Source organism: Chelon labrosus (genome assembly GCF_963514085.1).
Source record: "Chelon labrosus genome assembly, chromosome: 1".
In the NCBI taxonomy this organism is placed as follows: domain Eukaryota; kingdom Metazoa; phylum Chordata; class Actinopteri; order Mugiliformes; family Mugilidae; genus Chelon; species Chelon labrosus.
Window position 1 is genome coordinate 38,686,835 of NC_140337.1, and position 12,883 is coordinate 38,699,717.

General features: G+C 41.9%; 1 pseudogene across 1 annotated transcript in view; it reads left to right on the plus strand.

Moving 5' to 3' along the window:
* LOC311491647 (low affinity immunoglobulin gamma Fc region receptor III-like) overlaps window positions 1–12,883 on the plus strand; it is a 293,642-nt pseudogene that overhangs the window by 218,684 nt on the left and 62,075 nt on the right. Inside the window, exons 2-4 of the transcript in view lie at window positions 6,972–7,007; window positions 7,144–7,407; window positions 7,487–7,732. The product of the transcript in view is annotated as a low affinity immunoglobulin gamma Fc region receptor III-like (transcript). The remainder of the gene's footprint in view (window positions 1–6,971; window positions 7,008–7,143; window positions 7,408–7,486; window positions 7,733–12,883) is intronic.

A 12,883-nucleotide genomic window follows, 5' to 3' on the forward strand; every position in this document is an offset into this window, starting at 1 on the left:
GGTGGTGGATTAATATTCCCAACTCCACACAGATGCACTTTATTTAAAAGTATCATCACCATAAATTCTATCACTTCTTTATCTCGTTTTGACTTTGGTGCCAGTTTGATAACTGTGGCGAGCTCCCGTTAGCCTTGTTAACATAACAGGAGTTGCGCTAACCCACAGCTAATTCATTAGCTGGCTAGTTAGCTAGGTAACCACCTCAGCAACCAGGCTAGCTATGTTGGGCAAAGACAACAAACATATAAATAATACTCAAAATTCACTTACCGTCCAGGCAAACAAATGTCTTCCACTTCCCACTACAGGAGATGCTTCTGAGGGTTGCTGCTAGGGTTGCCAACCGTCCCTTGAAAAACGGAATCGTCCCGTATTTAGAAATAAAAGCACCCGTCCCGTATTGAGCTGAAAAGGGACGCACTTTGTCCCGTATTACTGTGAGAGTCAAAAAATAGTCAGTAAAATGCCAATGGAAAATGAATAACAGGACGCTTTATATGAAAATTTACGGTAAACTTGTTCCCAGGCCCTGTCCTTCTCTGTGACCAATGAGCTGACAGCACATTCACACACGAGTATGACGATACAGAATACGCTCCTCCCATTGGTTGAGGTACTGTCGCTCGCGGAGAAGATAGCGGAAGACAACAAAGCAGCATGGGTGACAGTAGGCGCGTTCGACTTGTCTGCGCCTGTCTGAGTCTGACTTGCTTACGTCAGCGTGATCTTACGCCGACTGTAGGGGTGGAGCATAAAACGGCTGCAGACAAGTCGGACACGGTCAACTTCGTGTAAACAATGGCGGATCTCGCGGTGTTTGCATTCGTTGTTGCCGACGAAATAGAAGCTTTGGAGTTACCGGAATTTATACCCGTGTTACAACAAGCATGCTGCATGCAAAGGATTGTGAATAGCAGCAAATCTACTGAATAAGGATTAAGTAGCATAGTGCTTTGGTCTCCAATCTTGACGAAAATGAACTGCTGATTAGGCTACTTATTTGAATATTTACTTTTACACCCAAAGTCGTTTAGCACCTGTAACTCAACCATGAAACGAATTCACAGAAAGATATTGAGATGGAGATTAAATGCCATTTGTTTTCATGTTTGGACAGACAGGTGTGAAGAAGAACCCCAAAAATCTACTAACCGTTAACAAGATTTGAACTACGGACGGCTGATCGCCAGACTGACGTGTTACCCACTAAACCAATTTAGGATGATACTGAAGAAGCAGTACTACGATATAAGTAAGGGATAATGGACGACACTTCCACAAATTGAATGCACGCGTTCTAGATGGTAAAACGGCCCAACGCGAAGCCTTAGAACGTAACCTGCGTTGTGTGAACCTGCGCGATTCAGCTCTGCACACGCCCGGACTCGAACCAGCAGCACCTCGGATCGGGAGGCGAGCGTGCTGACAGTTGAGCCAATAGCCCAGGGTATTTTTATTTTTTATTTTATAGTCTAATGGAGTGAAGTCCATTATCTCTCTTATTCTACTGTTACCAACATGTTAAAAATGCCTTTTTACTGTTTAATCGAAGAAATGAACTCTGCATTGAACTGCAGTCAGATGTACAACGTTTTCAGTAGGCCAGCCTACCATTGTTGCAGAAATCACATATAAGAAGGTATCCCTTCCATTTCTGTTCATTTTCGCATATTCCAACATAACGAAGCGAGAAACGTCAAAATCGTCATGAGGAGATTCCTCCCAAACTGCCCAATCACGTCTTTGACCTGACGTCATGAGGGCGGGTTTCCGGTCGTGCAGTTCGTTGGAGAGCAACTGCAAGATCTGTCTGCAGGCGAAGACTCCCGCGATATTTTAAGGTCATGTGACATGGTGACGTAGTGGTAAGTCCCTCCCCGTCTGACTCAAGTCGGACAGGATTTCTAACCAGCATGCATTGCGTCCATCCCAGCATGCATTGCGTTCATCCCAGCATGCATCACGTTAAGTCAGACTCAGACAGATCTGCATCAAGTCGAACGCGCCTAGTGACACAGACGCCGACACTGATTTAAGGGGCAGTACACCAAGTTCAAGCAACAATGCGATTTGTACTCCAAGAAAAAAGCAGAAAAGAATGCAGAAATACAGAGAGGATTGGGAAAAAGATAACACCTGGGTGGAAAAAGTGCGCGATAACTTCTATAAAGCGCACTGCACAGTGTGCCGGCGCACTTTTTCCATAGCCCATGGTGGACTGACTGATCTAAAGCAACATGCTTCCAGTGGTGGGCACATGGAAGCATAAGGGACAACAAGACTAGGGGAACCCTAGACCAATTTGTTGCATACAGTTATAGCCTTTGAGGCACAAATATGTTTACGATGTTTATAAGTTTTCTACAGACTCTGTTTGCACTTTCGTTATTGCACTAAAAATTAGCACTATTACTGGATGAATGTTCTGCTTTATATCTATTGTTTTATTATTAACTTATTTTAAGTTAAGCAGGACAGGTTTCTGTTTAAAAGAGATACTTATTTTATTCAGTGAATTTTGTTATTTTGTATTAAAGGGAATTGCTGGATAATAATTAGTTTTCCATGTGTTCATGTCACTCAAAAATATGCATCTAATTCAATTCAGGTTTGAGTCAAATAGTTAAAAAATGCCCTGATGAAGGCCAATATGGCCGCAACGCGTAGGCTCATGTGCTTTTAATCAGTCCTTGCCATGTTAAATTAAAGGCTTTTTTTGATACTTTTTCAACTTCAGAGTGCCTCTGTATTTTCTTTTTTTGAGTTAAAAAAATTGTTTGACTCACAAAAAAAGGGGCTAAAAATATTCACCACGCCAGGAAGGGTGAAGGCAATCGGGTCGGCCGGACCTGCCATGAGGTGTCCCTTATTTTTTTTTCAGGAAGTTGGCAACCCTAGTTGCTGCTGTCTTTCAGCAGTCTTTACGTGCTGTTTCTTTGCCAGAATTCACTGCAGCCCATGACACATGCCCTGAACTGACACAACTGAGATGTCAGATTCAGACAGGCTGGCCCAAATGCCGGAAGAATGTGACACCTGAACTTGCTCCTTACTTCAATGTGAGAGATGAACTGGCTGTTGATAACTCACTTATCATGAGGGGCACAGATCACTTGCTTGGTCCTGTTTCACTCAGACCTGGAGTGATAGATCTGGCACATGAAGGACACCAAGGACTGGTACATACAAATCAGAGACTTCGTGAGCTATATTCGTGGCCACAAATGAACAATTATGTACACAATATGATAGCTTCATGTGTGTCATGCCAGTATGCTGATAAGACTGTGAAAACTGCACCTGCACCACTCATACCTATGGATCTTCCAAATGGACCATGGGAAAAGCTGGGATTGACATTACAGTCCTTTCGGCCATGCTACATGGGACTGTCGTGAAGCAGCCTTTGCTCCTCTGTCATTACTGATGTAGTTATTCAGTTTTTGACCGCCGTGTTAAGCCGTGAGGGAAATCCTTCCTACCTGGTTTCTGACAATGGATGTCAATTCATCTCCCATGCATTTGACAATTTTCTGAGGGAGAGAGAGATAAAGCACCTGCACTCTAGTGTGTATTATCCAAGAGCTAATGGAGCTGTCGAGAGGTTCAACAGAGTACTTAAAGAGTACTTACAGATGGCTGACAAAATGCACAGACCATGGAAACAAACTGTAACAGGGTTCGTACAGAACTATCGTACCACACAACATGCTACAACAGGAGCTACACCATTCGAGTTACTGAGACACAGAAAGATGCGCACAAAACTACATGTACTCCCTGTCTCACACAACATCAAAACACACACACAAGTGGAAGTAAAACAAAAGCAACAAAAAAGCAAAGAGTACACAGTCAGAAAAGTTGATGCAAAAGTACCTATGTTCCAAGTCAATGACACTGTGTGTGTCCGGAGATCCGAACATGTTCTAAAGGGATCACCCAGATTCACTGAACCTCTGACTATCATCGAGAAAGTGGAACCAAACACTTACCTGCTCAGTGATGGTCGGAAATGGAATGCATCCAAGCTGGCATTCTTCCCTAAGGGTGCTCTGACCTCCACTGGTACAGACAGTGACACTACGTTTGATGGACTTATGGCTCTGGTACACCATAATGCACCAGAGCCACGCCCGAGGCGGAGCAAGAGAACACGAAATTCACCCCGTTGGCTAACAGGTTTTGTTAGATAAAGAAAATGATTTATACACTGATATATTGGTTTGTTTCCTTTACTACAAAATGTTGATACAGTAATGTTTGGTGCAAACTCTGGCTCCTTACTGTTATAATGGTTTGTTACTGTTAATTCATGTGAAGCTAAGAACTGAGTTAAAAAAAAATAAAGGTAATGTTTTCTAGTGGTTAATCATTTCATACAATGCATATAATTTAGTTAAAGAGTCACATGATGTGAATACAAAAAGTGAATGTTTTAATCCTACATACCATCCTGGTGGAAGATTTTGTGCTACTTATTAAGTTACATATTTTGATGTTCCTGCTGTTCATTAATGATACTTACGCAGTTGATATTTGTTATTGTTACAGAATGCTGTTACCTTAAAATGTTTCATTTAATCAGCCTGTGGAAGTAATTCCTTCAGGGAAAGGGGAAATGTTGTGTTGTGCTATGCAGATGTGAGCATAGAGGGCGCTGCAGGAATGTGTGTTGTGTTGAGGTATGGAGAAGCTCTCCGTTATTTTTACAAATATTACTAAATACCACACACCTATGGAAGGAAAACTTCAGTTTTTAGATTCATATTTAGTGTCATAAAACATATCAGGTGGTCAGAAAACTAATCAGTGTTTGTCTTTTTTGATACTTCTGAGTATATTTGCAAATATTAGTCAATTATATGTGCTTTGTGCAAACACTTTTGAGATTGTGAAGTGAGATTATCGTGGTGTTTGTGCCCAATATGACATCTACACCTTGCTTAACAACTATGCCACTTACACAGAAGTCACTATGTATAATTTGGTCATGAAAATAGTTTTCTCATCTTCATTGTTTCCAATAATAAAGACAACAAGCAGGTGAGCAGTTCCAGAAGGGGGTGTTAAGACACCTCCACAGATGGAGATGAATGGGGAAGTCAAAAGTTTGTGTGTGTTTGAGGCTGTTGATCACACATCACAAATAGATCACCTGGCCTCACAGTGAACACACAGTACAGCTGAAGCTTCACACTCTTTTACACTGATAGTCATTATAATCTGTTATCAAACTACAAATTAACTGGAGGACAGCAGATTTGGAACATGTTCAAAATGTCACAAATTTAACCAACTGTAATGGTGGAAGTGAAACCTGAAATATCTAGTTGCTGCCCCACAGCTCCCAGATAAACATCTCCCTCTAGTGGAGGAGGTGATGGTCTGAGGCTGAAACAGTAATCATTGTGTTACTGTTTACCTTCATGATGTCCACTACCACATTTGTGATTGAATGGTCAGTTAAAACTAGTCAGTGTATTCAGATCACTTCATCACATACTACATAACAGTCCTGCTAAGGACCTGTGTTACATGTCTGTTCAGTGCTACCTGCTACTTGACTGGATTAAAAATGATGAATGTGTTTTATTGACATAACAATGACTTGTTGGTCCCAGAGTTTTCTTTTCTACTGAAGACAAGATCTCATTTTCAGATGCCTTTTCATCTATGATTAAAAATGACTGTTGGCAATGATACTGCCATATTAAAATAGAGTTTAAATGTGTCATCGTCTCAAATTATGCATGAACAATGGAACATTTTTAGTTATTTAGCTACAATGGGCTCATCATTTGTAAATTCTTAGGACATTTTAGCTCTTAATTGGCTTTTAGTTCCATTCAATTTGCAGATTTCAACAAACGGATGTTTCTGTTTGTATCCATATTTCTTAGCTAGTTTAATCACTTTATCTGTTTACACGATAAAAAGGTTAGTTAACAACTGTCTTCATACAAATAAGGGGGGAAAAAAACAGAGGCTCATATATGAGGAAGAGGGCGGGCTTTACTTGGTGTCACTGACAAAAGATGAAAAAAGGTCAGACGAGTGAGAAGGACAATGAAGGAAACGTCTCTACAGCGTCTGCTCTGTAAGTCCAGAACCTCTGAGTTTGTTTTAACTGCTGTACCACTGTAGTTCAACTGTCTTATGAAATGTAAACACAGAAATACCTGCACCACCACAACACACTCTGCTAAATGTTCCTCAGGTCTCTGGCTGACAAACAAGGCATTTTATTTGTTTTTCTCACAACTCTACAAAGACCTCTCTTTGAAAGTTTTCATGGTCTCTCAGACCTCAGTGTGATCTCCAGAGTTTCTGACCATATTTCTTGAATACAATTCAAACTGAGACACATGTTGCTATCTCGTAGATTTCTCCTGCTTTGTGGGCATCAATTTAATTCATGTATTTCATGTTCATCACCTGACCTCTACAGATGATGAATAATTATTGAGAACACATCTCTTGAGGTGACCTTTGTGTGGTGCTCCTTTCCTTCAAACAAACATTAGATAGATAGATAGATAGATAGATAGATAGATAGATAGATAGATAGATAGATAGATAGATAGATAGATATGTTTTTATTTGTCACATGCACAGTTATACATAGTACAATGCACAGTGAAATGTATTCTTGTACTGCAGCCAGTAGTAATAAAAATATATAAATACTACAGTAAAACATTAGTTTACACACCAGGTAAGCAATATACGTGTTATGTACACCGAGAGAAATTGAATAAAAATATAGACTGTAAGACTCAAGTGCAAACTTAGATACATTTACAGTATTTAGCAGCTATGCGAGTGAAGTGTAGTGGTACAGTAGTATTTAGGTATTTTGACTAGCAGTTTTCAGAACTGTGTATACATATATCATATATGTTTCATTAGCATTATAGCTGTGGGTTGTTTCATGATTTGTGTGTATTTATATAATTTCTCTTTAGTTCTGAGCTCTCTGCTGTTCAGCACAACAAACCAAGGTTAGTCAACGTCTTCATTCACTTTAAACCTGTTCAATCCTCATCATTATTACTCAGTAGAGTCAAAGCTTTCAGTCAACATCTCTCAGAGAAAAGACATTAAATGAATCATATTGTTTCATCTGAACCCTCCCAGCTCGTCTGACTGTGAGTCCCAGCAGCTCTCAGGTCTTTAAAGGAGACTCTGTGTCTCTGAGCTGTGAGGAGGACGACAGCTCTGCAGGATGGACTCTGAGGAGAAACACCACCAAACGACAGAGGACTCAGTGTGGAGATGGGTGGGGAGAAGCAGCTGGTTCTTCCTGTAACATCAGCTACACCTACCCATCAGACAGTGGAGTTTACTGGTGTGAGTCCAGAGAGGGAGCAACCAGTAACAGCATCAACCTCACTGTCTCTGGTAAGCTCAGACTGTGGAGTTAGTATTGATGAAGCTGTGTGGAAATGGATGAAATGCTGTAGTTTGTCTCTGTGTTGAGGTGGACCAGTGATCCTGCAGAGTCCTGTCCTCCCTGTGATGGAGGGAGATGACGTCACTCTGCTCTGTAAAACAGAGACCACTCCCTCCATCCTCTCAGCTGCTTTCTATAAAGATGGCTCCTTGATCAGGACTGAGTCTACAGGTCACATGACCATCCACCATGTTACCAGGTCTGATGAAGGCCTCTACAAGTGTCACATCATCAGTCATGGAGAGTCTCCATCCAGCTGGATCACTGTCACAGGTGAGGAGGTCAGAGATGATTCTTCAGCAGCTTTCAACATTCACAATGAGACAATCAGTTCATTATTAGCTTTGCTTCATTCTAGAGAAACCCACCACCACACCTCCTCCTGGTTCCACACCTCCTCCTACATCTACACCTCCTCCTGGTTCCTCTCCTCTCCTCTCTGTGTTGTTGTCTCTTTCTTCTCTCTGTTCTCTGGTTCTTCTGGTTCTTCTGGTTCTCCTGGTGAGACAACGTGTTCGTAGGAAACCTCAAGGTGAGACACAGACTTCTGGATTTTAAATGTTTGGGTTTTATTTAAATTAAATTGTTGTTCATTTTGGTTCATTTCAGCTGTTGGAGAAAACGTCCCAGAAGACATCACGTACAGTGACGTCAAAATATCAGCGAACAAGAAACAGCCAATCAGACGGAGCAGAGGTAGTGATGAGTAGTTCCTTCACTTTATTTTTGACCCAGTTTGTAACGGGTGTTTTCTTTGTCTTGGTGAGGGCCATGTATATTTTTGGAGGGGTCAGAGCATAGACAGTATAAAGATGTATCTAGGAACAGCTCCTCTAAAGTGAAGCCAAAGCAAGTAGAGCTCCACCTCCTCCATGTTAGTGGGTGGGACTCAGTTTGTCCAATGCAAGGAAGTCTATGGTTCCGACATGTTTATATAGCAGCATCCTCTTAAAGAAGTAGCAACATTTTTACAAAGTGGTAACATTTTTCAAACACAGGACTGTCATGTGTAGCAGAAAGGCTGGACACAAATGCAAGACACAGGAGGAGACAGGAACGTGAAATAAAACATTATTGAAAGTTAAACAAAACATACTGCAGTGATGAGCAGGGAATTCCAACAGCAAGAGTCCAACAAAAGAAGCAATCCAAAGAAGTTTTAGCTAAGACAAGGTTGAATCCAAAAAGAACAAAATCTAGGAGACACAACCAGAGATCACGACCATGGGTCATTTAACTAAAATAAGGAGCAGAATAGTCAACAATAATTAAGATTCTGAGAGTTCAGGAGTCCAGCCCAGAGGCAGACCAGGAGCCAGAGCTGACAGAAGGGTCAGACCATGACTGCTGCAAAGACCTCCTGGAGGCTGGCAGTGAAAGCAAAGAAACCCAGCAGGTTTGGCTGGAGGTCAGAAGAGAGGATCTCCCAAGGGTGTAGCTAGGAAGGCATCTAATTACCCAGGAACTGAAGAAGGATTGGAGATGGATTGGAGACATCTGCAGAGCCTGGAACTAAGGCGGTATCAGCCGACACCAAAGTATAGAACCCTGAGGCTTTTTGATGGAGTCAGTAGACCAGGACACTGGAGAGGTCTCTGACCTCAGAATATGGGAGGAGTCAAAGGAGTGCAACCTTGATGCTGGTGAAGACGTGGGCCAGGCCACGAAAATCTGAGGTGCTGCGAAAGGGGAGGGGAGTTGACTACAGACCCATGGGCTGTCTCTGACATAGGGCGGGTCTTTGACATTGACACTTAAAGGACATCAGGAGACCAGGACACTGAGATGTCAGCAGAATCAGGGGTCATTTACACAGAGACAAAGCTGACTGCAGCCCTAAGGAACAGGAGGCTGGAGGACATCAGGCTGGGAGGCAGCAGGCAGGTGGCTAGCTGGCTGAGAGTTATGGCAACCATGAGGGCCATGTCTTCCTGTAGGGGCCCCTAATGGCCAATGTGTCCAAATAAGACAAAACTACTGGGTGCTGAGTCTATAGAGGTCCGTTCGTACTGTCTTAAAACTACTTGAAACACATGAACTGTGGAATGTAGTCACTTCTTTAAGTCATCAAGATTTTGTTTTAGTGTATAGAGAAGAAATATCTTTAGTTTCATGAGTTTAAGGACTTTATGGACTGTGAGGGAGGATCTTCTTAGGTGGATAGTTTCAGGATTACATTTATAGTTTATATCTTTAACATCACCTCGTATCTATAGTTACATGCTATTTGATGTACTTATCTAATACTAGATCAGCTGTGGTGAATGTAATCTTTAGTTCATGACTCTGTTGTCAGGGAGGTTTGTTCTCTGTGTGCTGGAACATGTGGTTCGTTCTTGTGGTGAGTCTGTTAACAGAAGCTAACAGCTCTGTTTCCTGATTCTGATCTGAACATGGACTTTCTCATGGTTAGATCAGAAGATCAGACTCACAGAATCAATGTTTCTTTGTTTCTTTAACTGATTGTTTTGTATTTATTGTATTAAAGGAACTTTCTTCAGTATTATTCTCTGTTCTTTCAGTTTAATTTTCATGTGACCTCAACTTTTTACCTTCCTCACATATAAACAGATTCAGATTTCATTTTAATAAAGTCTTATGGTGAGTAGAGATGGTGTGAGTGTCGTAGTACTCCCTGCAGCAGCAGTACTCCCTGCAGCAGCAGTACTGCTATCAGCTGCAGTAGCTGCAGTAATGTGATGTGTATCCATTGTATTTTCCAGACAGTGATCCAGCTGCAGTCTACTCAGCAGTGAGGACACCACAAGACGTCACTTATGGACAAATATTCATCAGAGACAAGAAAGTCAAGTCAAAGACCAGAGGTACAGCTGCTCTTCTTTCTCTCCACCATGGTTCACTACTACAGCTTTAGTCTCAGATAAATGCTAACATCAAAATGCTAACACCTAATGCTAACATCAAATGCTAACATGCTGATGTTTAATAGTTATGGTCTTCATCGTGTCAGTGAAGGTTCTAAGTCATCCAGGTCATGGTATATCCAAAAAAACTACGCTAAACCAAGAGCAACTAGACTTGTTGTGTTTCCAGAAAACATTTCCTCCAAACTTAAGGCATGAATGGAGGTGAAACACAACTCTGGTTCAGATCAGACAGGCCTTTCCTTCCAATCACACTCCTCTAACTATCTGCATCATTGCCCACATGATCATTAAAGTCTCCCAGAAGAAATATGGAGTCCCCAGATTGACTCCCTTCCAGGACTCCACACAGAGTCCAAAAATATCACATACTCTGGATTGTTGTTTCAAGCATAAGGTCACACAACAGTCAGTCTTCTCCAATCGACTCACAGTCACATAGAGGTCATTCAATTATTCCTCAGTGTTATGGGCCTTTACACCCCCACTGGCCATGCAGTAGAAGTGCAAGTGTCTTTGGGTTGATTAAGGCAATCAACTCCTTCCACCAGTGGGAAGGTGTGGATGAATGGCATTGCTGGAAAGGCATTTGGAAGTCACAACTTATGGTGCTCACTGTGCACTTACACTGTCTGGCATGGTCATTGGACCGCTTTTATCTTTGATTACAGCACACATTCTCTGTATCATTGGTTCAATAATCTTCTCCAATGTCACCAGATTTATTTCCATCCAGTGTTGCATTCATTTGTCACCAGGATCTTGTATTGATGATGGGAGAGTCTGACCACTGCACAAAGCCTTTTCCAGCACATCCCAAAGATTCTTGTCTTTAGACATGGTTGATTAAGAAATGAGAAGCTACTCATTGCATCAGTTAGGTTTAAATAACTGGTTGTCAGCTGAAAGATAATCACTCATGCAGTAATTATCCAACAGGAGGCTCCTACCTGTTTGATTAGTTAAATCAAGGTGGAGACTTTTTTTTTTTTTCTTTTTTTGGCCAGGCAGTGTATTTAGCTGCTCACATGGAGGCAGTCATTTGGGAATTCTTGAATATCCCAACACCTGCACAGCACCCCTCATAGTGGGCAACTCCAGAAAAGGAAGGAGTCGAGCCCCTACGGGAATATGGCTCCAGATGCTGGGCGGCTGTGACTTGATAGGTGGAGAAGGTTAGAGGTTCTATCACCATAACATGCCACATGCTGAAGTGTCCTTGAGCAAGACACTGAAACCCTAGTTGCTCTCAGTGCATGGCACTGGTGTGTGAATATGTGTGTGCTTGTCTGGAAGAATGGGTAGACCCAATGGGTAGGCCCATTCACTCAGGTTCCCTTTTGTATCCTTGTCTGCGAAAGGGAACCTTAAAGTAAAGGGAACTTTAAAAAGTGTTATCAGATGAAAAGAAAATAGTGCTTTTAGTGGGGACAGAGCTCTGCAAATGTGACACTCAGGCTTATTTAAGACAATTATTCATGTAGAACTTTTTAACTCTGCATGTAAAACCACAGCAGCAACTTCCTCCTACTGACTGCACTGAACTGTAGTCTGATCAGATGGTGTGGTAGTGGCATTTCTCAGTACAGTGTGGTCTCCTTTGGCTGCTCTTAGTGTGTACATGTGTGAGTCTATCTTGTGGTCAAATGTGACAGTTTGTATAAAAAGCAGCAAACTGTTTGTGGTCGTCTACTTCTCTTTTTTCCACCAGAGGTGTTAAGAAGAGAAAAAAACCTGTGAAAACCTGCTGCCTTCCATTTAATCTCTTCTAAATATATAATCTATTAACTCATGTGCTACAGGAGTGTTAACATAAGCAGTAAATAAACAGGACTGCTATCGTGTCCTGAATGGAGGAAGGATTCTAGATGTCAGAGTTAACAGATCTCAACAAAGAGATATTACAGAGTCTGAAGCCAGGGGACCAGAGTTTTGTACCAAACCAGTCTTGTTTGAGCCGGCTTTGGTTACATGCAGGTCATCAGATCAGATCTTACCTGATGGGCCCCCACACTGCAGATCTCTGGACATCTAGAGGGATGAGATGGTGGTGGTGAAGAGGAGGGAGGATGATTGCACATTAGGACCTCTGCAAGGAAGAGTCACAGAATTACACAGATATTCCATGAAAATGGAGGCAGAACAGCAGAACGTTCATTAATGGAACTCTGTGTGTTTTATTCTCCAGACAGTGATCCAGCTGCAGAGAACGTCACTTATGGACAAATAGACATCAGACCAAAAAGGACCTGAGGTACAGCTGCTCTTTACTTTCAACTGTGGACAGAGATACCAGTCTCTAAGCTAAGCTAAGCTAAGCTAAGCTAAGCTAAGCACTTCCTGACTTAGCTCAGATCAGTATTCCTGGCTACAATTAGACCATGAAGACAAAAGAACTCTCCCAGTTACTCAGAGAAAGGTTTGTTGAACAGTCACAGGACTGTTACACCAAAGGTTCAAGTCACTGAACATGTCCTGGAGTTCAGTTAAATTCACCATTAAGAAATAGAAGGAACATGGCACATGTGGAGACCGTGCT